At 40.5% G+C, this 24,126-nt stretch overlaps 1 long non-coding RNA gene across 1 annotated transcript in view; it reads right to left on the bottom strand.

The window, feature by feature from the left end:
* Nucleotides 1-1,798: 1,798 nt before the first annotated feature.
* Nucleotides 1,799-24,126, bottom strand: part of LOC112578132 — a 47,192-nt gene continuing 24,864 nt past the window's right edge. Inside the window, exons 2-3 of the long non-coding RNA XR_003102407.2 lie at nt 8,749-8,840; nt 1,799-1,995 (exon numbers count right to left, since the gene is read on the bottom strand). This is a non-coding gene — a long non-coding RNA (uncharacterized LOC112578132). The remainder of the gene's footprint in view (nt 1,996-8,748; nt 8,841-24,126) is intronic.

The following is a 24,126-nucleotide window of genomic DNA, read 5'->3' on the forward strand; positions in this document are numbered from 1 at the left end:
CCCAAGTTGCCTGCCTTGCATCTCCTGCTTTGGCAGGCACACTCTCTTAACACTGAGCCATCTGGGAAGCCCCCAACTGAGGACAAAGAGGACTCAGAAGAATATAAAAATAGAAGGTACAGGGAACCATTTCTGACCCTCGGCTGAGTGTCCAGGGAAAAGTGCCTCCTTCCCCCAGGCTGAGATGCAGACTTTGTTAGAGAGAACACAGCTGTGGCCCACTGGTGACAGAAGAGTCACCATGACACTGTGCTGGCAGGACTCGCTGGACATCTGTCCTCAAAGACTTGCCATGCATGCACCCACTGGGTTGGAGGAGAAAGCTGCTTGTGGTGAGCTGCTCAGCAGAGGCACACTGCTAAAATATGCCCAGGGAGGGGGGCTGCCAGGGGAAGCCGTGAGCCCCTGTGCGCTGCAGGACCCAGTGGTGAGCCAGGTGCCCTGCAGGAGGCCGCCCAGCAAACACCAGGACCAGAGAGCAAAATCCTTTCCTCCTGCAATATCTGCTCAACACCCTCTACTGAAAAAGCTTAACACCAAGTCAGCCAGCAAAAGAAAAAAATTAAAGGGCCCAGATTCATTTTTCACAAAGCAGGCAAAAAGTTTGAATTTGGAGCTGAATAGCAATAAATCCATAAGCACTTTCTATCTCATCTTTTGCCTCTTAAACATAATGCTTATCCATTTTGTCACCTTAAATGAGTTTTTGCATTTACTTGGTGTCTATACTCCACTGTTTTTTCAAACACTATTCCTGGGCAATATTGCCAGTCCCCCAGGAATTCTGTGAATGAGGGTGCAGTTTCTCAGAAGGAGCTGATACTGCTCACCTGGCACCTATGAGATGGGCCTCTTCCAATAAGCACTGCCATTGACGCACCAGGCCTTGGGTGTCACAGGGAACGTTTACGTCCTGGTGTCCTATGCCAGACATTGACAACACTCCCATGAAAAATCACAGGCGGATGCCACTGCACAATGAGGAAAAATGCATCTCTCTCTACCAACAACGTGTTGCATGTAACCCACTAACTCCTGAAGGCCCTAATTTACCACATTGCTACCCTGAAAAAACATACTTGAATTCTAACTTATCTTGAAACTTTTCTGTAACAGTTAAATAAACTCTGATATGGCTGCACAATAAATTATTAAGCATCCATGAATAAATATTGATGAAAATCTAATGTGTGAGTGTGTGTGTGTGTGGAAGTTGCTCAGTTGTTTCCTACTCCTGCATCCCCACAGACTGTAGCCTGCCAGGCTCCTCTATCCATGGGATTGTCCAGGCAAGAATACTGGAGTGGATTGTCATTCCCTTCTCCAAGGGATCTTCCTGACCTGACCCAGGGATTGAACCCCTCATCTCCTGCATTGTAGGCAGATTCTTTACCATCTGAGCCAACATGGAAGTGAAAATCTAATAACATATGAAAGTGAAAGTCACTCAGTCATATCCAACTCTTTGAAACCCCATAGACTATACAGTCCATGGAATTCTCCAGGCCAGAATACCGGAATGAGTAGCCTTTCCCTTCTCCAGGGGATCTTCCCAACCCAGTGGTCGAACCCAGATCTCCCACATTCCAGGTGGATTCTTTACCAGCTGAGCCACCAGGGAAGCCCAATAACAGCCCAATAACACATGATACACCCACAAAATGAGTTTAAGTTAAAAAGTAAAGCTGTATTTTATTCTGCACAAACACAGGCACACATACACATACATAACCAAAATACGAACACCTTAATAAAAATTATTTCTCATATAAATAATCTCATATTTCCTTCTTTATATTTATTTGTATTCTTATAAAATTTCTCTCATGAACATTATGTTTTGAAAGAAAAATTATTAAAACAACATTTGGTGTCTCATCTCTGTTTCTTTCTTCCTTTCCTAAATGACTGCAGCTCCATGAAGAAACCATTCCCCAGGATTCTGGTTCATGATCCACGCAACAGATTCTCATTGCATTGAAATTATCTTACCAACTAAAAATAAATAAAATAATGCACCATTATTATTTTTATCAATTATGAAAACAAAAGTCATTCTTTCAATGTTCCAGTCCCCTCATTAGCTCATGTGCATCAATTTATAAATTCAATTCAAGGGTCTAGAATTTTATTTCCAATGATAAAGAGACAATAGAGTGTTCTATTTGTTGCTAGAGATTTTTCAAATATTTATTAATGTTTTAAGAGTTTCAAAAATGATCCATAATATTTTTAGTTGATATGATGATGACCTTGCCATTTATCAACTTGGAAAATCTATTAATGTGACCAGGTGACCCTGGAATAAAAAGTCAAAGCCCATCTAAAAATCTACACTTGGTAGTGAATGTTTCAAGTTCTTTATCAAAATTCATATACATTTTCTGTCACAACTGAAAGATATGGGGGAGGCCGTGGGCTAATGGGGACTACTTTTCTACCCTTAAATGCCTTTGTCACTGGGGTCGATAACTGAAACCCTGTATTATTTTTAAAATGAAAGATGATACCTAAAGGTTATAGCATGATGTACATATGGGTGATTCTCTTTGTTGTTCAGCAGAAACTAACTCAAAATTATAATGCAATTATACTTCAACAACTTTTTTTAAAAAAGAAAAGAATAGTTTTGAGCCAAAATCATCATAGTTGTCAAAAAGAAACCTGGCATATCTATTAATAATATATAGTATACTAATGTGCTTCTCTGGTAGCTCAGTGGTAAAGAATCTGCTTGCCAATGCAGGAGACATGGGTTCAGTCTCTGGGTCAGGAATATCCCCTGGAGAAGGAAATGACAACTCACTCTAGTATCCTTGCCTGGGTAATCCTATGGACAGAGGAACCTGGCAGACTACAGTCCATGGGATCACAAAGAGGTGGACATGACTTAATAACTCAGCAACGACAGTCCTATTCTAACAGAATGTTAAAAATATACTGTCACATCACAATAAAACTCTCAAACAACAACAAAAAAGATATCCTTGGTACTTTTCAGCCAGCTATGCTTCACAGCATAATCAATCAATTAAACATTTCTGAAATTAAAGTTTTTTGGCAAGTGCAGTATGTGGAGTGAAATCTTTGAATAACTGGGATCCATAAATGATCCTATGTAATATGAACCATTGGCTTTGTTTATAAGCCACCCTTTTAAAGGACTGGCGAGGAACCGGCAAGAAGCACAGAAACGTTGATATGGGCTTCCAGCGAGGGCTGCTTACAGGCTCCAGTCTAATGCTGTAATGTTTTGCGTTCAGACAACTTAACTAGCAAGACTCACCTACCACCTCCAGAGACTCACCAGTGAAAACTATTCAATATCATTTTACTATTAATCTCTGAACATAAGACATTCTCACATTACTTTTCCTAGCAAACTGTTGTCTTCTGTGACTTTGCTAAGCATACACTGGCACCGAATTAAAAAATACTACCTAACTCTCTTTAAACACTTTCATTCATTCACTTCTTCACAAATATTTATTGAGCACTTACATATGCCAAGAATATGCTGATCTATGAAGATGCAAAGGGAAAAAAAAAAAGTAGTCTACCCCTGGCGACATGTACAACAAGCATAGTATAAAAGGATGTTAAGACTCTGGTTGAGAGCCCTCAAGGCTGAGAATTAAAGGAATGAAGATTACTCACTATCTGAAGCAAGAGATTGATGAAGAACTTTAAAGGTGCTTATGGTAATATGTCCTTCTCTGTACCCTGGAGAATCTAGCTAACACTCTTTGGCCACTCACTGTTCTTCCAGTTTCCAGAGTATTGGCTTTATTACTCAGAACAAACCTCTCTCTACAGCAATACTACCTAGAACTTCATCACCCAAGATGCCTTAGTTGCTATGCAGAGATTCCTTTGGAGAATCTAGGGCTGCAAATACAGCAAGAAACAGAAAGTTAGCAACCAAAAGCTTTTAGCAAAGCTGAATGAACAACACCTCTGCCCTCTAAACTGGCTCAATGGCTAAGAGCTGTGGTTGTCACGGAAGGCTTCTTGTATCAGAGTGTATTCTTTGTGCTAAATATATCTATGTTAATTTGCAATGCGGCCACCTTCTCAACTGAAAGGCAGAATGTTCCAAAAGAACATATGTCCAGCACCTTCTTTAGCTTTCGCTTGAGAAACAGTTTGTGTTTTCCTTTTTCTATTCTTTTCTTCCCCCTCCCTCTTCATTTCTCCTGTTTTTTTCTCTTTAATCAAGACAGCAAATGCATACTCTCTTCTGTAGAACAGTCATATTTTCCTGAGCCCTAGAACCACAAAATCCATCTATGGAACACAGCACAGGACACACTAGATTAAGAACATAATGTTTGCCACTTCTAAGATATAAGGAACTTTTTGAGATAAAGAATTAAAGATGACTAACGATAAAGATTTGTTAAATCCATTAATGAGATGAATGGACAGAAAAAAAAGGAGAGATTAATATTGATCTGTAGCTTTCTGAAAAGGCTTCAGGAGATTATAAGGAAACCTACTTCAGGACAATCGTGGTTTTCTACATGACAAGAAGCAGGGAGAAAAGCGGGGAGGGAAGAATAGGGCAGTCTGGCTAGAGACCGAGCTAGCAAGAGACAGGGAGCCAGAGGAAAGTCCTTGTCCATATTGGAATTGTTATAGGTTGAATTATGATCCTTCAAAATTCACATGTTGACATCTTATGTCCCGTACTGCAGAATTTGACCTTATTTAGGAACGGGGTTGTTGTAGATTTAACTAGTTAAGAGAAGGTCCTACTGGAATAGGGTAGACCTGTAATTCAATATGACTGGTATCTTTATAAAAGTCTTCCCAGGTATCTCAGTGGTAAAGAATTGGCCTGCCAAGCAGGAGACACCAATTTGATCCATGGGTCAAGAAGATTCCCTGGAGAAGGAAATGGCAACCCACTCTAGTATTCTTGCCTGGAGAATCCCATATACAGAGGAGCCTGGTAGGCTACCGTCCATGAGTCTCAAAAGAGTTGGACACTACTTAGCAACTGAACAACCACCACAAAAGTCCTTATTAAAAGGGGAAATTTGGACACAGATAAGCACCCAGGGAGAACGTCGTATACAGATGAAAACAGAGATTGGGCGCTGCTTCTACAAGTCCAGGAAACCTGAGATGGTCAGCAAACCATGCAATGTAGGAGCGAGGAAGGAAGCAGGCTCTCCCCAACAACCTCAGAAGGACCCCCTCAATCTCTGATTTCTGGTTTTGAGACTGTGAGGGGGTAAATTTCTAATATTGAAGCCAACCAGACCATGGCACTTCTTTACAGCGGCTCTGGCATATCGGTACAGAAAGGCAGGGGCACTCCTTGTCTCTAGGACACAGTGGCTGCTGAGGGACTGTTGTTAGAAAAAAGCCCTCTCTAGAACCATGCCTAGAACCATCCGGACTGGATAATGATCTCTGCCTGTAGTCACACTTTTGCAGAAGTTGGGAGGAATGACACATTCCGAAATAGTCTTTAAATATGTACTACATGTTATTAGAGTGCCAATAAAGGCTAACCCAGAAGTCTCTACACCTCATTAACGGGCCCTCAAAGAGAGCATTAATTAAATCCTGGAAACCACAGGGTTTTGAACAGTTGGAATTTATATTTTAAAAATAGGCAACTCTGCTTCCTCCCAGCTCTAAAATCTATAATTCTGGTTGTGACACACTTATCACCCACCAGTTCTTATGTTCATTTGGATCTTTCCAGATTTCTTAGAAAGTGCCAAGAAAACATTTGCATTCTGGTATACATACCAAACTGGACATGGGCATGAGAGTTTTAATAAAATAAAAGAAGTACCTGATTCCCCAAGATCTGTGAGATCCTGACACCTCCTACTGTTTGAGAAGAAATGGATACTGCTTTTTAAAATTCTGAATTGTGGCTCATGGCATTTGTGAGATTTTGTTTAAGAGATGATACAGAAATTTTGTAGTGTTAATAGGTTACAGCATTTAAAAGAATGGGACCTCAGGAAATTCTGTGGCTCGACAGCCAGCATTTACCAGCTACTGAGACAATATTTCATGTCCACTCCCTTTAATAACCACCGTCTCAGTGTTCTTAGACTCCTCTCTCCTCTCCTCTCCTCTGCCTCCTTATCTTGTTATCCTCTGTAGGAGAGAAACTAGAAAATGCATCAGACTGAAACAAAATCTGAGTCTAGAAACATGAATAAAGTCAGATATGTCATCTGAGATAATGACCTAAAACTTGATTTTAAGGGTCGTTTCTGGGGGTTTTATTGTTATTTAATTATTTTCCTCATTTTTCAAATCCCAGGCCACTTGCTGTATCATGAATTTCTCTAAATACTATCTTACCACTGTGGAAAAAACTGGATACTTAATAAGAATGTTAATAAATAACCCATGCAAGATGAATGACTTAGACAAACCACGTGTCCTCTCTGAGTTTCACTTTCTTAATATGCAGGTGAGCACATTAAGACCCACCTTAGAGCCTTTGTGAAATGACTCAGCGATGCAGTGAAAGTGCAGCCCTGATGGGGATTCTGCATGGTCCTGCTCTAAGGTCATTTTCAGAGCTCAGTTGTTTAAATGTCTCCTCTGCTGTCCCTTTCCCCCAAATGGCACACAAGGCACCAAAGAGTCTGCTGATCTTTCTCAGGATGTGCTGCATATTTTTAAATAAGAGTTCTCAATTCCATCTCCAAATTAAAATCCTTGAAAAGTTCCTTAGCCCTTAATACAAAATTAACGATATCCTGCAACTTGGCTACACGTTATCTTTTTCATTTTTTCAGTTATTTCCTGAGTGGTCTATTTTGGAAAAATTATTTGGCTCATTTCAGTATATATGTTATTATGTTTAAAGGTCAAACCACTGTCCATACAGTTTGCCTTTATCTTCAAAGACCTAGACTCATCTTCAAAGACCTAGACTCATCTTCTTCTGCATGACCAGATGTGACTTACACTTAATTTCAACACAAATCAAAATTTCCAAATAAGCTGGACCTAGGTTTTCCCACTTGGGAATTATTTCTATTCTTTTCTTGTATTCTTTATATTATATACTTTATTAATAATTTTATGTTATATATTTATATTATATATAAATATGTAAGTATATTTATATAAGCTATTATAATGACATATGTAAATAATATATCTAAACCTTATTATGACAGGGAGTGACAAACACTTGTGAACATAGTCACATTTTTTTGTTTATTGATTTGTTTCTTAATTATTTTCTAAGTTGCAAAATTATCTACCACATCAATCTATTTGAGAGGTAGAGTTTATCTTTCTGTAGAAAATGAGACTGTTGTACTCAATTTCCTGGACTTCCTTGTTGCAATGGTAGGAGCACGTGATCAGGTTTAGCCAACTAGACACAGCCACTCAGGAATTTAAATCAGAACAGAGCAATGCAGAGAAGCAAGCAGAGTGTGTGTTAGTTACTCAGTCATGCCTGACTCTGTGTGACTCCAAGGACTGCAGCCCAACAGGCTCCTCCATCCATGGGGCTCTCCAGGCAAGGATACTGAAGTGGGTTGCCATTCCCTTCTCCAAGCAGAGGGACAGAGTTTATTTCCTTTGTCTCCAAAATCACTGTGGATGGTGACTGCAGCCATGAAATTAAAAGATGCTTGCTCCTTGGAAGAAAAGCTATGACCAACCTAGACAGCATATTAAAAAGCAGAGACATTACTTTGCCTACAAAGGTCTGTATAATTGAAGCTCTGGTATGAAGTTTTTTGAGTAGTCATGTATGGATGTGAGAGCTGGACCATCAAAAAGGCTGAACACTGAAGAACTGATGCCTTCAAACTGCGATGCTAGAGAAGACTCTTGGGAGTCCCTTGGACAGCAAGGAGAACAAACCAGTCCATCGTAAAGGAAATCAACCCTGAACATTCATTGGAAGGACTGATGATGAAGCTGAAGTTCCAATACTTTGGCCACCTAAGGTGAAGAGCTGACTCATTGGAGAAGACCCTGATGCTGGGAAAGATTGAAGGCAAAAGGAGAATGGAGTGGCAGAAGATGAGATGGTTATATAGCACCATCGACTCCATGGACATGAATTTGAACAAACTTTGGGAGATGGTGAAGAACAGGGAAGCCTGGCGTGCTGCAGTCCATGGGGTTGCAAAGAGTCAGATATTACTGATTGACTGAACAACAACAGCAAGCAGAGGGAAGGTTTAAATCTGGCAGAAATGGCATCAGCAGTAGCAATGGTAACGTTGGGTGCATAAGCAGATGGAGACAATAATTTCAGCAATAGCATCATTGTTCGCCATCAGCAGCTCTGCCCAGGGGACTCATCCATCCCATTTTGCAGAGTGATTTTCCAACTATTCCAGAATTTTTTTTTTAATTTTTAGTAAAGTTCCAATTATCAATTCTTTCTTCCATGGATCATGCCTTTGGTATCATTGGCAGACCCAAGTTTATCTAGATTCTCTCTTATTATCTTCTAGAAGTTGTATAGTTTTAAGCTTCACATTCAGTCTACGATCCACTTTGTGTCAAAGCCAATTTGTGAAAATATTTTACCAATGTACAGTCAAGCTGGTAGTCTCCTAAGGGCTCCTAATTTACAGATGCTTGTCAGAAAAAGAGGAAATTCCATTTAGCTGTACTGAGCTGAGAAACTCGTGCTGATACACATACCATTTAGCCCTGGATCCCTCTGAATATACAGACAAAAGCATTTCATGCAACCATTTTTCTAAACAACATTAATTCATAAATACTTACCAAACTGTCTCTTTGTGTCAAGCTCTTTTCCAGGCACTGGGGATATAGTCAACTAAACAATTGCATACTTTTATCTTCAAGGAGCTTATAATCTAGTGGGAGAAGGCATATAGACAAAATAAAAAGGAAACTATAAAGCATATTAGCTACTGGTAAGTGTTAAAGAGATAAATTACACAGGAAAGAACAGGCAATTTTGAATGGAGTGTACAATTTTGAATATGGTTTTATAGAGGTCATGGATAAGATGACATGTTGAGTAAAGACTTGAAGAAAGTCATGCGGATATCTGGAAGAGAATGAGGGGAGAAAGTAGGAGGAAATAAAATCAGAGAGGTAATGGGTTGAGATCATGAAGAACTTTGTGAATGAAATGGAAAGCCACAGAAAATAAACTAAAGGAAATATAGATGTTGCAGAAATATGATCAGTTCATTTCAGTCACTCAGTCATGTCTGACTCTTTGCGAACCCATGGACTGCAGCATGCCGGGCTTCCCTATCCATCACAAACCCCTGAAGCTTGCTCAAACTCATGTCCATCAAGTTGGTGATGACATGCAACCATCTCATCCTCTGTTGTCTCCTTCTCCTCCCACCTTCAATCTTTCCCAGAATCAGAGTCTTTTCTAAAGAGTCAGTTCTTTGCATCAGGTGGCCAAAATATTGGAACTTCAGCTTCAGCATCAGTTCTTCCAATGAATATTCAGGACTTATTTCCTTTAGGATTGACTGGTTTGATCTCCTTGCAGTCCAAGGAGCTCTCAAGAGTCTTCTCCAACACCATAGCTCAAAAGTACCAATTCTTTGGCACTCAGCTGTCTTTATGGTCCAAGTCTCAGATCCATACTTGACTACTGGAAAAATCATAGCTTTGACTAGACAGACATTTGTGGCCAAAGTAATGTCTCCGCTTTTTAATATGCTGTCTAGGTTCATCATAGCTTTTCTTCCAGAGAGCAAGCATCTTTTAACTTCATGGCTGCAGTCACCATCTGCAGTGATTTTGGAGCCCAAGAAAATAAAGTCTGTCATTTTTTCCCCATCTATTTGTCATGAAGTGATGGGACCAGTTGGAGAAGGAAATGGCAACCCACTCCAGTATTCTTGCCTGGAGAATCCCATGGACAGAGGAGCCTGGTGAGCCACAGTCCACGGGGTCACAAAGAGACAGACATGAATGAAGCAACTGAGCACACATGCACGCAAGATGGGACTGGATGCCATGAGCTTAGTTTTTTGAATGTTGAGTTTTAAGCCAGCGTTTTCACTCTTCTCTTTCACTTTCATCAAACGGCTCTTTAGTTCCTCTTCACTTTCTGCCATAAGGGTGGTGTCATCTGCGTATCTGAGGTTATTGATATTTCTCCCAGCAACCTTGATTCCAGCTTGTGCTTTCACATGATGTACTCTGCATAAAAGTTAAATAATCAGTGTGACAGTATACAGCCTTGACGTATTCCTTTCCTGATTTGGAACCAGTCTGTTGTCCCATGTCCAGTTCTAACTGTTGCTTCTTGACCTGCATACAGATTTCTCAGGAGGCAGGTAAGGTGGTCTGGTATTCCCATCTCGTGAAGAATTTTCCAGTTTGTTGTGATCCACACAGTTAAAGGCTTGGCTTGTCAATGAAGCAGAAGTAGATGTTTTTTCTGGAATTCACTTGCCTTTTCTATGATCCAACAAATATTGGCAATTTGACTTCTTGTTCTTCCGCCTTTTCCAAATCCTCCTTGAATATCTCTGGAAGTTCTCAGATCATTTACTATTGAAGTCTAGCTTGGAGAATTTTCAGCATTACTTTGCTAGCATGTGAGATGAGTACAATTGTGTGGTAATTTGAAAAATCTTTGGCATTGCCTTTCCTTGGGATTGGAATGAAAACTGATCTTTTTCAGTCCCGTGGCCACTGCTGAGTTTTCCAAATTTGCTGGCATATTGAGTGCGGCACTTTCACAGCATCATCTTTTAGGATTTGAAATAGCTCAACTGGAATTCCATCACCTCCACTAGCTTTGTTCATAGTGATGCTTCCTAAGGCCCACTTGACTTCACATTCCAGGATGTCTGGCTCTAGATGGGTGATCACACCATCTTGGTTATTTGGGTCATGAAGATCTTTTGTATAGTTCTTCTGTGTATTCTTACCACCTCTTCTTTATATGTTCCATTTCTGTTAGGTCCATATAATTTCTGTCCTTTATTGTGCCCATCTTTGCAGGAAATGTTCCCTTAATATCTCTAATTTTCTTGAAGAGCTCACTAGTCTTTCCCATTCTATTGTTTTCCTCGCATTGATCACTTAGAAAGGCTTTCTTACCTCTCTTTGCTTTTCTTTGAAACTCTGCATTCAGTTGGATATATCTTTCCTTTTCTTCTTTACGTTTCACTTCTTTTCTTTTCTCAGCCATTTGTAAGGCATCTTGAGACAATTATTTTGTCATTTTGCATTTCTTTTTCTTGGGAATGGTTTTGATCACTGTCTCCTGTACAGTGTCATGAACCTCTGTTCATAGTTCTTCAGGCACTCTGTCTATCAGATCCAATCCCTTGAATCTATTTGTCACTTCCACTGTATAATCATAAAGGATTTTATTTAGGTTATACCTGAATTGTCTAGTGGTTTCCCTACTTTCTTCAATTTAAGTCTGAATTTGGCAATAAAGAGTTCATGATCTGAGCCATAGTCAGCTCCCGGTCTTGTTTTTGCTAACTTTATAGAGCTTCTCCATCTTTGGCTGCAAAGAATGTAATCAACTGATTTTGGTATTGACCATCTGGTGATGTCCATGTGTGGAGTCATCTCTTGTGTTGTTGAAAGATGGTGTTTGTTATGACCAGTGCATTCTCTTGGCAAAACTCTGTTACCTTTTGCCCTGCTTCATTTTTTACTCTAAGGCCAAACTTGCCTGTTCCTCCAAGTATTGCTTGACTTCCTACTTTTGTATTCCAGTCCCCTATAATGAAAAGGACATCTTTTGGGGTTGTTAGTTCTAGAAGGTCTTGTAGGGCTTGATAGAACTGTTCAGTTTCAGCTTCTTTGACATTAGTGGTTGGGACATAGACTTGGATTACTGTGATGTTGTATAGTTTGCCTTGGAAATAAACAGAGATTATTCTATAGTTTTAAGATTGAACCCAAGTATTGCATTTTGGACTCTTTTGTTGACTGTGATGGCTACCCATTTGTTCTAAGGGATTCTTGCCCAAAGTAGTGGATATAATGATCATCTGAATTAAATTTGCCCATTCCAGTCCATTTTAGTTCACTAATTCCTAAAGTGTCAATGTTCACTCTTACCATCTCCTGTTTGGCCACTTTCAATTTACCTTGAATCATGGACCTAACATTCCAGGTTCCTATGCAGGATTTTTCTTACAGCTTTGGACTTTACTTCCATCACCAGTCACATCCACACCTAGGCTTTGTTTTTGTTTTGGCTCAGCCTCCTCATTCTTCCTGGAGCTATTTCCCCATTCTTCTCTAGTAGCATATTGGGCAACTGCCAACCTGGAGAGTTCATCTTTCAGTGTCATATATTTTTGACTTTTCATACTGTTCATGGGGTTCTCAAGGCAAAAATACTGAAGTGGTTTACCATTCCGTTCTCCAGTGGACCATGTTTTGTCAGAACTCTCCACCATGACCCATCCGTCTTGGGTGGCCATGATATGTCTCATAGTTTCATTGAGTTAGACAAGGCTGTGATCCATGTGATCAGTTTGGTTAGTTTTTTAAATAAGTTTTCTCATATTACCTTCCAGTTGAGCTCAGACTAAATTATACCATCAGCTCTCCTAGGTCTTCTGCTTGCAGATGGTAGGTCATGTGACTTCTCAGCATCCACCATTGTGTGAGCTGATTCATCATTATGTCTCTTCCTCCCTCTCTCTGTCTTATGTACTATATGTAATATATAATCAATCTTTCTCTCTCTCATATGTATTGTATATAATATATACAACATGTAATATATAAAATATATAGTCATCTCTCTTTCTCTGATAGTTCTTTTTTCTACAAAACCCTAACTAAAACAGAGTTTAAGTATAGATTTGTTTCAGAAGTAGTGAGTGAAGATTCTTAATTGTCTTTATTTCCTCTATGTAGAACCATAACTGCTGTGAGTGTGTATGCATGCATGTGTGTGTGTGTGTGCATGTGTGTGTGTTGGGAAGCCTGAGTGTTAAATATTAACACTTTCTGGAGAATATTAGAACAAATTACCTAGGAAAGTGTAATGTAAATATGACTGCTAAACCATGAGCATGATGGGGATCCTCTTGAGACTTTTGAAATTGTGTCAATGGAGTGATTATAATGATGGACATTAGACTCTAAGGAAGGAAGTGAGGCAATAAGGAGTGGGACAAATGGTGAAAGCTGATGAGGTCATTTACTGGAGAGGGGTAGTATGCCAGAAAAAAGGATGAGGAAGCAGAGGGTGAGAACAGAATCCACCAAATGTACATGTGTATCTCTGTGTATGCATGTTTGTGTATGTCCCTGTGTTTCTGTGTGATGTGTGTCTGTGTATACCTCTGTTTCTGAATGTCTGTGTGTCTGTGCATGCGGGTTTCATCCAGCAAAATCCATCTGTGCAGGGGCAGCCATGGACAAGGCAGATTTGGACTTAATGGGAGGCTCAGGCTGAGAATACAACAAAAGTAGAAGGTGCAGTACAGTTGAAAGCGTATTAGAGAAGTAAGGGGCTGAGTAAGGAAGGAGTGAGGCTATTTATACTCTCCTCCATAGTGTATTGCAAAGCTATCATTTTTCTAGTAGCAAGTAAAGTTGTGAGAGTTGGCCCATAAAGAAGCCTGAGCACCAAAGAACTGATGCTTTCGAATTATGGTGCTAGAAAAGACTCTTGAGTCCCTTGGACAGCAGGAGACCAAACCAGTCCATCCTAAAGGAAATCAATCCTGAATAGTCATTGGAAGGATTGATGGTGAAGCTGAAGCTCCAATACTTTGACCACCTGATGGAAAATGTCAACTCATTGGAAAAGATCCTGATTCTGGGAAACATTGAGGGCAAAAAGAAGGGGGCGGCAGAGCATGAGATTATTAGATAGCATCAGTGACTCAAAGGACATGAATCTGAGCAAACTCTAGGAGAGAGTGGAGGACAGAGAAGCCTGGCGTGCTGCAGCCCATGGGGTCATAAAGAGTTGGACATAGCTGATCGACTGAGCAGCAACAACCATAGTGTATGAAAATCCTGATTCCTTGTACACTCATTGGATGGTACCGATCATCTGAGCTTCCTTCTGGGAGGCAGACAATGGCACCAAACCTACGGTTTCATTTGTCTTTCCCTGCTTTCTCACTATGCTGAGCTTCCTTGGCTACTTACAGACCTTGATTTCTTTTCTTATCAATTGCCTCTCATATTGTCTCGCTATTTTCCCAATTATACTTGCGTTTTTTAAATGAATCTTAGGAATTCACATATATTAGGGATATTAATTCTTTATCCCCTATGTTATGAATGTTTTCACTATACACTATCTTTGACTATGTTCTTGCTATGCTTTGATTTTCAGAAATTTTAATGTTTAAATATTAAATCGGCCATTATTTGTTCAATAGCTTTCAGTTTTCCTATTATATATTACTTTTATTGTTGTTCACTGTTGTTCAGTTGCCAAGTTGTATCTGACTCTTTGTGGCCCCATAAGCTGCAGTATGCCATTTTTTGAATAGTTTAATTTTTATAATTTGTTTATGTATGATATAAAATAAGTATAAAACTTACCTTTCCTATTTTATTTGACCATCAACCTATTTTCACACATCAATTTTGAAAAGCCTGTTTCTCTTCTGATTTATTTGCAATACCTAATGTACTACATATTAAATTCCATGCATTCTTGCTGGGCTGTGCTTAGTTGCTCAGTTATGTTTGACTCTTTGTGACCCCATGGACTGTAGTCCACCAAGCTCCTCTGTCCATGAGGATTCTCCAGGCAAGAATACTGCAGTGGTTTGCCATGCCCTCCTCCAGGGGATCCTGCCAAACCAAGGATAGAACCCAGGTATCCCTCATTGCAGGCAGATTCTTTACAATGAACTGCCAGGGAAGCCCAAGAATACTGAAGTGGGTTGCCTATCCCTTCTCCAGCGGATCTTCCTGACTCAGTAATCGAACCAAGGTCTCTTACATTGCAGGCGGATTCTTTACCAGCTGAGCTACCGATATCTTGATCTATCTTCTGTCCTTCTGAAATAATCACATTTTGTTATAATAGTAGCTTCTTAGCATATGTTAATATCTGATAGGACAAATCCACCTCAATTATGCATGTATTTCACATTGTTCTTGGCAACCTTCACATATGTATTCTTCCATCTAAGTTTTATATTCAATTTGTCTATTTCCCAAATATACCCTTGTTAAGGTTAGGATTGAAATTTTTATTAGATTATATTCCTTTGGAGAATTGGTATTTTAATTAGAAGACTTGTCACTCTCATTTTCTTTGTATTTCTCAATAAAATATATTTTATTTCAAACCAGAGGTACATATTTATGGCTACTTTTAATTATTAAAATTATTTGTTAAAGTACAACAAATGTGTACCTATCATTTGAGATGAAAAATTTTACTGAAAAATACAAAGAAGACAAGAATGACAAGCCTTACTTCTATGTAATCTTGAATAATTGGTGTGATTTTTTAATTTTTCTTGATTTTAATGGAGGCTTTTTGGTAAATACTCTGCTACAGGCTTATTTTTCCACTTTTTAAGCTGGACTTTTCATTTAAAAAATCGAAGAGAAATAAACTAGTATCTGCTTTTACTTTTACTGCCCTGGCTTTTGGTTTATTTCCCCTTCTTCTTGAGCATCGTCTAGGTTGACAGTGTCTTCACCTTTACCCTGCCTTCAATGCAGGAGCTTAGCTATGGGGTGAAAGGTCTTGATATCCATTCCTTGAAGCCATCTGGTTCTACCACCGACACCCTCATCCCTCCCCGCAGACCTCCCATCTCCCAACCTTCCATCAAGCAAGACTGTGTGTCAGAATCTTCCATTTTCCACAAAAAGAACGAGTTGTTTTCTCTCAGCTTGGGAGAGCATATTGATCTTCTTTCTGTCAATAACACAAAATGCCTGCCCTTCTGGTTTTCCCAAGTGACAGCCATTTGAGGAGTCTGGCATGCTATTCTTGTCACAAGCCCATCTGAGACAACTGGTGTCCCGAAGGCATCATCTGAGAATCACATTGACTCCACTCTTCCAGATTCTCCAGGCTTTCTGCATAACTTAAGTGAGTTGAGAGAAACAACTACCCTCCAGAGGCAGACATCCCTAGCTGCCTCCACACCCTTTATCCCAACATAGAGTACATTCAGCACCAGCTCCAGAACTTTCTTGACAGGATCACTGTATCCTGACCATTGTCCATCAGCTCTCACTGGAGGCCAGTTAAGAAACAGACCCATACAGCTTGTCTGCACTGTTGAAAACTGATTAGTGAAAATTGTTTCTATCATATTCTAAACATCACATACATAAACATTTTTGCATGGCATATGTATCCCCAGAACTTTGGGACTGATAAAATTTCTCTCTCCTGTGAAATGGAATGCATTCTTTATTAAAGAGTAACTAACTAGAGAGTGTCGTACTGAGTGAAGTAAGTCCGATGGAGGAGTATCCTATGACATCCCTTAATGTGGAACCTAAAAAGAAATGATACAAATGAGCTTATAAAACAGAAGGAGACTCACAGACTTAGAGAACAAATTTATGGTTACCAAGGTGGGGGAAGGATGAGGGTGAGTGGTAGTTAGGGAGTTTGACATGAACATGTACAGACTACTATAATTAAAATGGATTATCAACAAGGACCTACTGCATAACACATGGAACTCTGCTCAATGTTATGTGACAGCCTGGATGAGAGGGGAGTTTGGGGGAGAATGTATGTATGTGTGTGTATATATATATATATACTGTCCCTCCCGCTTCTGCAAGGACTTTCCATCATTATTGTATATATATATACATCTATTAGCTAAGTCCCTTTGCTGCTCACCTGAAACTATCACAATATTGTTAATTGGCTATCAGTTCAGTTCAGTTCAGTCCCGCAGTCATGTCCGACTCTTTGCCACCCCATGGACTGCAGCACGCCAAGCCTCCCTGTCCATCAACAACTCCCGGAGTTTACTCAAACTCGTTTCCATTGAGTTAGAGATGCCATCAAATCATCTCATCCTCTGTCATCCCCTTCTCCTCCCGCCTTCAATCTTTCCCAGCATCAGGGTCTTTTCAAATGAGTCAGCTCTTCACAAACTTCAAAGTATTGAGTTTCAACTTCAACATCAGTCCTTCCAATGAACATTCAGGACTGATTTCCTTCAGGATGGATGGTTTGGATCTCCTTGCAGTCCAAGGGACTCTCAAAAGTCTTCTCCAACACCACAGTTCAAAAGCATCGGTTCTTCAGCACTCAGCTTTCTTTATTGTCAACTCTCACATCCATACATGACTACTGGAAAAACCATAGCCTTAACTAGATGGACCTTTGTTGGCAAAGTAATGTGTCTGCTTTTTAACATGCTGTCTAGTTTGGTCATAACTTTTCTCCCAAGGAGTAAGCGTCTTTTAATTTCATGGCTGCGGTCACCATCTGCAGTGATTTTGGAACCACCAAAATAAAGTCAGCCACTGTTTCCACTGTTTCTCCATCTATTTCCCATGAAGTGATGGGACCGGATGCCATGATCTTAGTTTTCTGAATGTTGAGCTTTAAGCCAACTCTTTCACTCTCCTCTTTCACTTTCATCAAGAGGCTCTTTAGTTCTTCACTTTCTGCCATAAAGGTGGTGTCATCTGCATATCTCAGGTTATTGATATTTCTCCTACCTCAATGCAAAATGAAAAGATTTTTTCAAAAAGAGTGAATGTTACATAATTATGAAATTTTATCTTTTGCCATGGTTGACATGAAGTTCTGTAACTCTGCTTCTATCTTCAACATCCTTTCTTCATCCCTTATTTCTTGTTTTTGTTCTCTTTCTTCTCTTGTAGTGTGTTTCCTTTAGGAGTATTCATCATACCTGTTCTTTTATTATATGCTGCCTTTGTGGGAAAAAACAGGTATAATCAAGGCAGATCATGTATAAATAAGGGGAAAAATAAGTGAAAGACACTTAAAGATTTATAAAACTAAAACAAGGAAACTAGTGTATTGGCTTTTTATTTTCTGGGTTTCCAATACTTGACTTTTCATTTGGTTGGTTTCCAATAGTTTGTATAAATCTGGAAAAAAATTTTACAGAGTCCTCCTGTTTAAAAAAAAAAAAAAAAAAACACTTTCTGAAACTGCACTCCATCTCTGTCTACATGTGGGAGGGTCAGGGGTTGATATGACTCTTGAATCCAGGACTGGTAGAATAGAAAGTGGATGAGAGGAAGGGCTTTTTATTTACATATTTTGTTATTGTGATGTGGAGAGACTCAAAACCCCAAATTAATGATAATTTATTTTCTTTTAATCTATTTCCAAGGAGCTTCTAGGCCCTGTACATGGTTTTCAAAGTTTATTCTGTGGGGCAAAAAATAAATTAATTATTTGAAAAATAAACCAAAGCTATCAAAATTTCCTTTAAACACTTGCTATTCTTTTCTCTTGGTCAAGAGCAGTGAGTCACAAGACCCCGCACTGCTGTTGCTCAGGGGCTCTTTCATCTTTCAGGACAGAGATGTAGTCTGAAGGGCTGGGACAATCCTCACCTGAGCTTGCTTGTGTCTTGGTTCACTCAGGGAAGATAGGAGAAGGAAGTCGCTGTGTGACCCTACAGCCTGACCATGTTACAGCATGGTCCCAGCTTCTCAGCACCTGGGCCCTGAGAGTCCTAGCTGGACCTGCCATACCTCCGTGCAGGTGGAGTTCCAGATGACATTAAAGGGCTTCCCACCAGCTGCCCAGCTCTGTGCCCCTCTCCAGGGAGGCCCAGGCACTGCAGACAGATCACTAGGGCTCATCATTTTGCAACAACAGAGCTGAAGTCAGACCAGTGACTCTCAGAATGACTATTCATACATGAACCCAGTTGCCCTAGGTTTGGCAGCATTTTCAGGGTTAAGATTGCTAGGACAATCCTGTACTTGCCTCCTTCAACCTTCTTCTGAAAAACAAGAACAAGACGTAATGGAGATAATATTTCTGAACTCTTTTCTGATGTACTTTTTATTCCCAGTGCAATTCTTGCTCTGAGATTCGTAACTCATTGAATGAGTGGCTCCCACTTATTTAGGGGAGGGAAGGAAGCAGCCTAGAACATTGGAAGTTGGTGAAAGAGAGTCTTTGTTCCCCAAATATGGGAGAAGGGGATTGTTTTGAATGGCAAAACCTGCTCTTACAGACAAGAGAGACCCAGAAAAACATCTATTTCTGCTTTATTGATTATGCCAAAGCATTTGATGGTGTGGATCACAATAAACTGCAAAAAATTATGAAACAGATGGGAATACCAGACCATCTGATCTGCCTCTTGAGAAACCAGTATGCAGGTCAGGAAGCAACAATTAGAACTGGACATGGAACAACAGACTGGTTCCAAATAGGAAAAGGAGTACATCAAGGCTGTGTATTGTCACCCTGCTTATTTAAATTATATTCAGAGTACATCATGAGAAATGCTGGGCTGAAGGAAGCACAAGTTGGAAATAAGATTGCCGGGAGAAATATCAATAACCTCAGATATGCAGATGACACCACCCATATGGCAGAAAGTGAAGAAGAACTAAAGGGCCTCTTGATGAAAGTGAAAGAGGAGAGTGACAAAGTTGGCTTAAAGCTCAACATTCAGAAAACTAAGATCATGGCATCCAGTCCCATCAGTTCAGTTCAGTCACTCAGTGGTGTCCAACCCTTTGTGACCCCATGAATCGCAGCACACCAGGCCTCCCTGTCCATCACCAACTCCCGGAGTTCACTCAAACTCACATCCATCGAGTCGGTGATGTCGTCTAGCCATCTCATCCTCTGTCGTCCCCTTCTCCTCCTGTCCCCAATCCCTCCCAGCATCAGGGTCTTTTCTAATGAGTCAACTCTTTGCATGAAGTGGCCAAAGTACTGGAGTTTCAGCTTTAGCATCAGTCCTTCCAATGAACACCCAGGACTGATCTCCTTTAGGATGGACTGGTTGGACCTCCTTGCAGTCCAAGGGACTCTCAAGAGTCTTCTCCAACACCACAGTTCAAAAGCATCAATTCTTCAGTGCTCAGCTTTCTTCACAGTCCAACTCTCACATCCATACATGACCACTGGAAAAAACATAGCCTTGACTAGATGGACCTTTGTTGGTAAAGTAATGTCTCTGCTTTTGAATATGTTATCTAGGTTGGTCATAGCTTTCCTTCCAAGGAGTAAGCATCTTTTAATTTCATGGCTGCAGTCACCATCTGCAGTGAAGTGATACAGTCCAATCAGTTCATTGCAAATAGATGGGGAAACAGTGGCTGACTTTATTTTTTTGTGCTCCAAAATCACTGCAGATGGTGACTGCAGCCATGAAATTAAAATATGCTTACTGCTTGGAAGGAAAGTTATGACCAACATAGATAGCATATTAAAAAGCAGAGACATTACTTTGTCAACAAAGGTCCATCTAGTCAAGGCTATGGTTTTTCCAGTGGTCATGTATGGATGTGAGAATTGGAATATAAAGAAAGCTGAGTGCTGAAGAATTGATGCTTTTGAACTGTGGTGTTGGAGAAGACTCTCTAGAGTCCCTTGGACTGCAAGGAGATCCAACCAGTCCATCCTGAAGGAGATCAGTCCTGGGTGTTCATTGGAAGGACTGATGTTGAAGCTGAAACTCCAATACTTAGGCCACCTGATGTGAAGAGCTGACTCATTTGAAAGACCCTGATGTTGGGAAAGATTGAGGGCAGGAGGAGAAGGGGACAACAGAGGATGAGATGGTTGGATGGCATCACTGACTCGATGGACATGGGTTTGGGTGAACTCTGGCAGTTGGTGATGGACAGGGAGGCCTTGCATGCTGCGGTTCATGGGGTCACAAAGAGATGGACACAACTGAGTGACTGAACTGATCCTGATAGAAGGTTGCAAGAAAATGTAAGTAGGAGCAATTTGGGGTCCTGATATTAAAGAAACTTAATGAAGTCTACACAACTTAAAGCAAATTTAGCTCACTGCCTGTCTGGAAAGAACAGAAGTGAATTCATCCCTCTTCTGACCTTCTGTGGCTTCACCAATCAGGAGATAGAGCAATAAACCCCCACTCACCCCCAGTAGGCTCCAGCTATAGGTCACTGTTTTCTGTATTTTATAACCTCCTTGTTCTTAGTGCTTTTAGTCCTGACACTCCATTTCCACATGCGACTGTAAGAACATGTGAAAGGACATGTGTCCTCCTTCAGTAGCAGAAGTTTCAAAATGGAGATTCACTTTGCATCTTTGACAGACAGGCCCATTGAAAAATACCTCTTAAAGAATTAAATGGATAGTCTCTTTTCTCTGTTCCCAGGACCAAGAAAGAAAGCAGTGGGATCCTAATATACATGAACACTAGTAAACTTTGAGGCCAGATAGTTTTACTGCCTTTCTTGATAATTCAGAAAAGCCAGAGTAGAAGCAGCCAGCAACAAAAATTCAAGAATACTTTTTTCAATTCATGAAATACTGTGGCTTCTGAACAATGGTTTCCAAGAAAAATAATAAAGGTCTGTTCATTTCCACAATAACGATATTCCCAAATATGTGTTTTTAAAAATAAATCTCAGAGGGAAATTTATTTTATTATCAGAGTATTTCTTTTCTTTGCATTTTAATTTTTTTTTAATGTTTACAGTGTTGTTTTGGTTTCTGCCATACAACAACGAGAATCAGCCATAATTATACACACATCCCTCCTTCTTGAGCCTCCCTCCCCTTCTCCACCCCACTGCTCCAGGTCATCACAGAGCACCTGGGCTCCCTGTGCTACAGTGCAACTTCTCACCAGCTATCCATCCTACACTGGACACTGTATGTACACTGACGCTACTTTCTCCCTTAGTCTCACTCTCTCCCTATTTGCAGGGAAAGAATGGAGACCAGATGCAGAGAATGAACAAATATTTCTCATGTACCCATCTGAGGAGTCACAATGATATTTATTACCTGGTCCTCTGCCGGTGGACTTCCCCAGTGGCTCAGTGGTGAAGGAATCCGCCTGCCGATGCAGGAGACACCAGAGACATGGGTTCAATCCCTGAGTTGGGAAGATCCCCTGGAGTAGGAAACAACAACCCCACTCCAGTATTCCTGCCTGGAAAGTCCCATGGACAGAGGAGCCTGGTGGGCTACAGTTCATGGGGTCGCAAAGAGGCAGACAAGATGAGTGACTGTGTACACTCTCTCTTCCTCTGCAGATGGTGAAGTTCTATAAATATTCACTGCCCCATGAAGTGTGCATTTCTTGTGTGTTCAAACTTTGATTGATAATGTTCAAGCTCAGGGCTTACACACTGATGAGTACTTGATATAACTTAACAGTCGGTCTTATTGTGACCAAGGTCATGCTCCCAGGAATCTATTGATTTCCAAGGTCTGAAAAAAGCAGAGGAAGGGGACCAGGAGATAAAGTGTTGATCCCACTTCTGCGGCTTCTACTTCTGGTCTGCCCCTTCTCTTCTCTGAGCTGTCTCTTCAAAATGAGAAACAGACATAGTCCATCACGTTTAAGGCCATTCCAGGTTTGCAGGTGGTGGCATGGTGAGGCTGGCTCTCTTGTTTTAGGTTTTATCTTTCAATAACAAACCACTTCCTTATACTTTCCATGGATTGAACTGTCATCCCATTGAGAATTAGATTCAACAGTTTTCCATTTAGCTTGCTGATTCATTTATAAGGAAAACAAACTAAGGGCATTTCTTACACTTAAGACATCAGAGGTTAGGAGGAAATAGATTTTCAAAGTGACTTTTCTGTTTTACTTTTTTTCCACTAAATACATGAGTGGCAGCTGGAGATTGCTAAGGAACACCATGCCCAGTCAGATTTGTCTAGGGGCAAAATCCCTTAAGATGCCTCATCCTATAAACATCTCAGAAAGAAAAGCTCATCACAAGTCAAGGTAATGTGTCCAAGGGGGCCACGATTCTCCTAAATCCTCAGGTCAGCAGTGATCTCCTCTCCAACTCTTTCCCTTCAGTCAGCAGGAATTACACTCTATAAGAAAGGCCGGCAATCCTTCCATCTCAATGTTACACAATAGGTAGCTCTGGAAATCATTTCCCTACTTAAGGATCACAAAAACCTTCCCAACTGATAAATCTTCCAAATTCATCTCTAAACAGATAGCACGACCATGCTTGAATCAGCACTTTGCTTGGCGTTTGAACTGACTTCAAAATAGGACAATCAGAGAAAAGAGAAACAGACTCAGAAATAGAAAGCCTGATAAATGGCATGGGAAATGGGGGCAGGGAATTAAAGCTAGAAGCAGAAAACAATAGCTTTTTGCCCTTGTCACCTCATCATCAACTCAAGAGGAAAATGGGAGTATGTTTGTAAGAACCTACCCCTTGGATGAAGCCATGAGATTTCAAAGGGGTGATAAGCTTCCAGGATCATCCCATTTCTCCCCTGACGGTGTGTGTGTGTGTGTGTGTGTGTGTGTGTGTGTGTGTTGTACATGCACACACATGCTTAGCTGCTTAGTTGTGTCTGACCCTTTGCAGCCCCATGGACTGCAATCCTCCAGGCTCCTCTGTCCATGTGGGTTGCCATTTCCTCCTCCAGGGCGTCTTCCCCACCCAGGGACTGAATCCACATCTTTTGCATCTCCTACATTTGCAGGCAGATTCTTTACCACTGAGTCCCACCCCTGAAGATAATGGTCCCCATTCCACAGTTTGCAAACAGTAGGTTCTAAATAAATGGTGGATGAAAGAACCGGACATGGGAAAATGGACTGGTTCCAAATCGGGAAAGGAATACGTCAAGGCTGTATATTGTCACCCTGCTTATTTAACTTATATGCAGAGTACATCATGTGAAATGCCAGACTAGATGAAGTACAAGCCGGAATCAAGATTGCCAGTAGAAATATCTATAGCTTCAGATATGAAGATGACACCACCCTTCTGGCAGAAATGGAAGAGGAACTAAAGAGCCTCTTGATGAACGTGAAAGAGGAGAGTGAAAAAGTTGGCTTAAAGCTCAGCATTCAGAAAACTAAGATCATGGCATCCGGTCCCATCATTTCATGGCAAATAGATGGGGAAACAGTGGAAACAGTGTCAGACTTTATTTTTGGGGGCTCCAAAATCACTGCAGATGGTGACTGCAGCCATGAAATTAAAAGACGCTTACTCCTTGGAAGGAAAGATATGACCAACCTAGAT

Source organism: Bubalus bubalis, chromosome 12 (assembly GCF_019923935.1).
Source record: "Bubalus bubalis isolate 160015118507 breed Murrah chromosome 12, NDDB_SH_1, whole genome shotgun sequence".
NCBI classification, from domain to species: domain Eukaryota; kingdom Metazoa; phylum Chordata; class Mammalia; order Artiodactyla; family Bovidae; genus Bubalus; species Bubalus bubalis.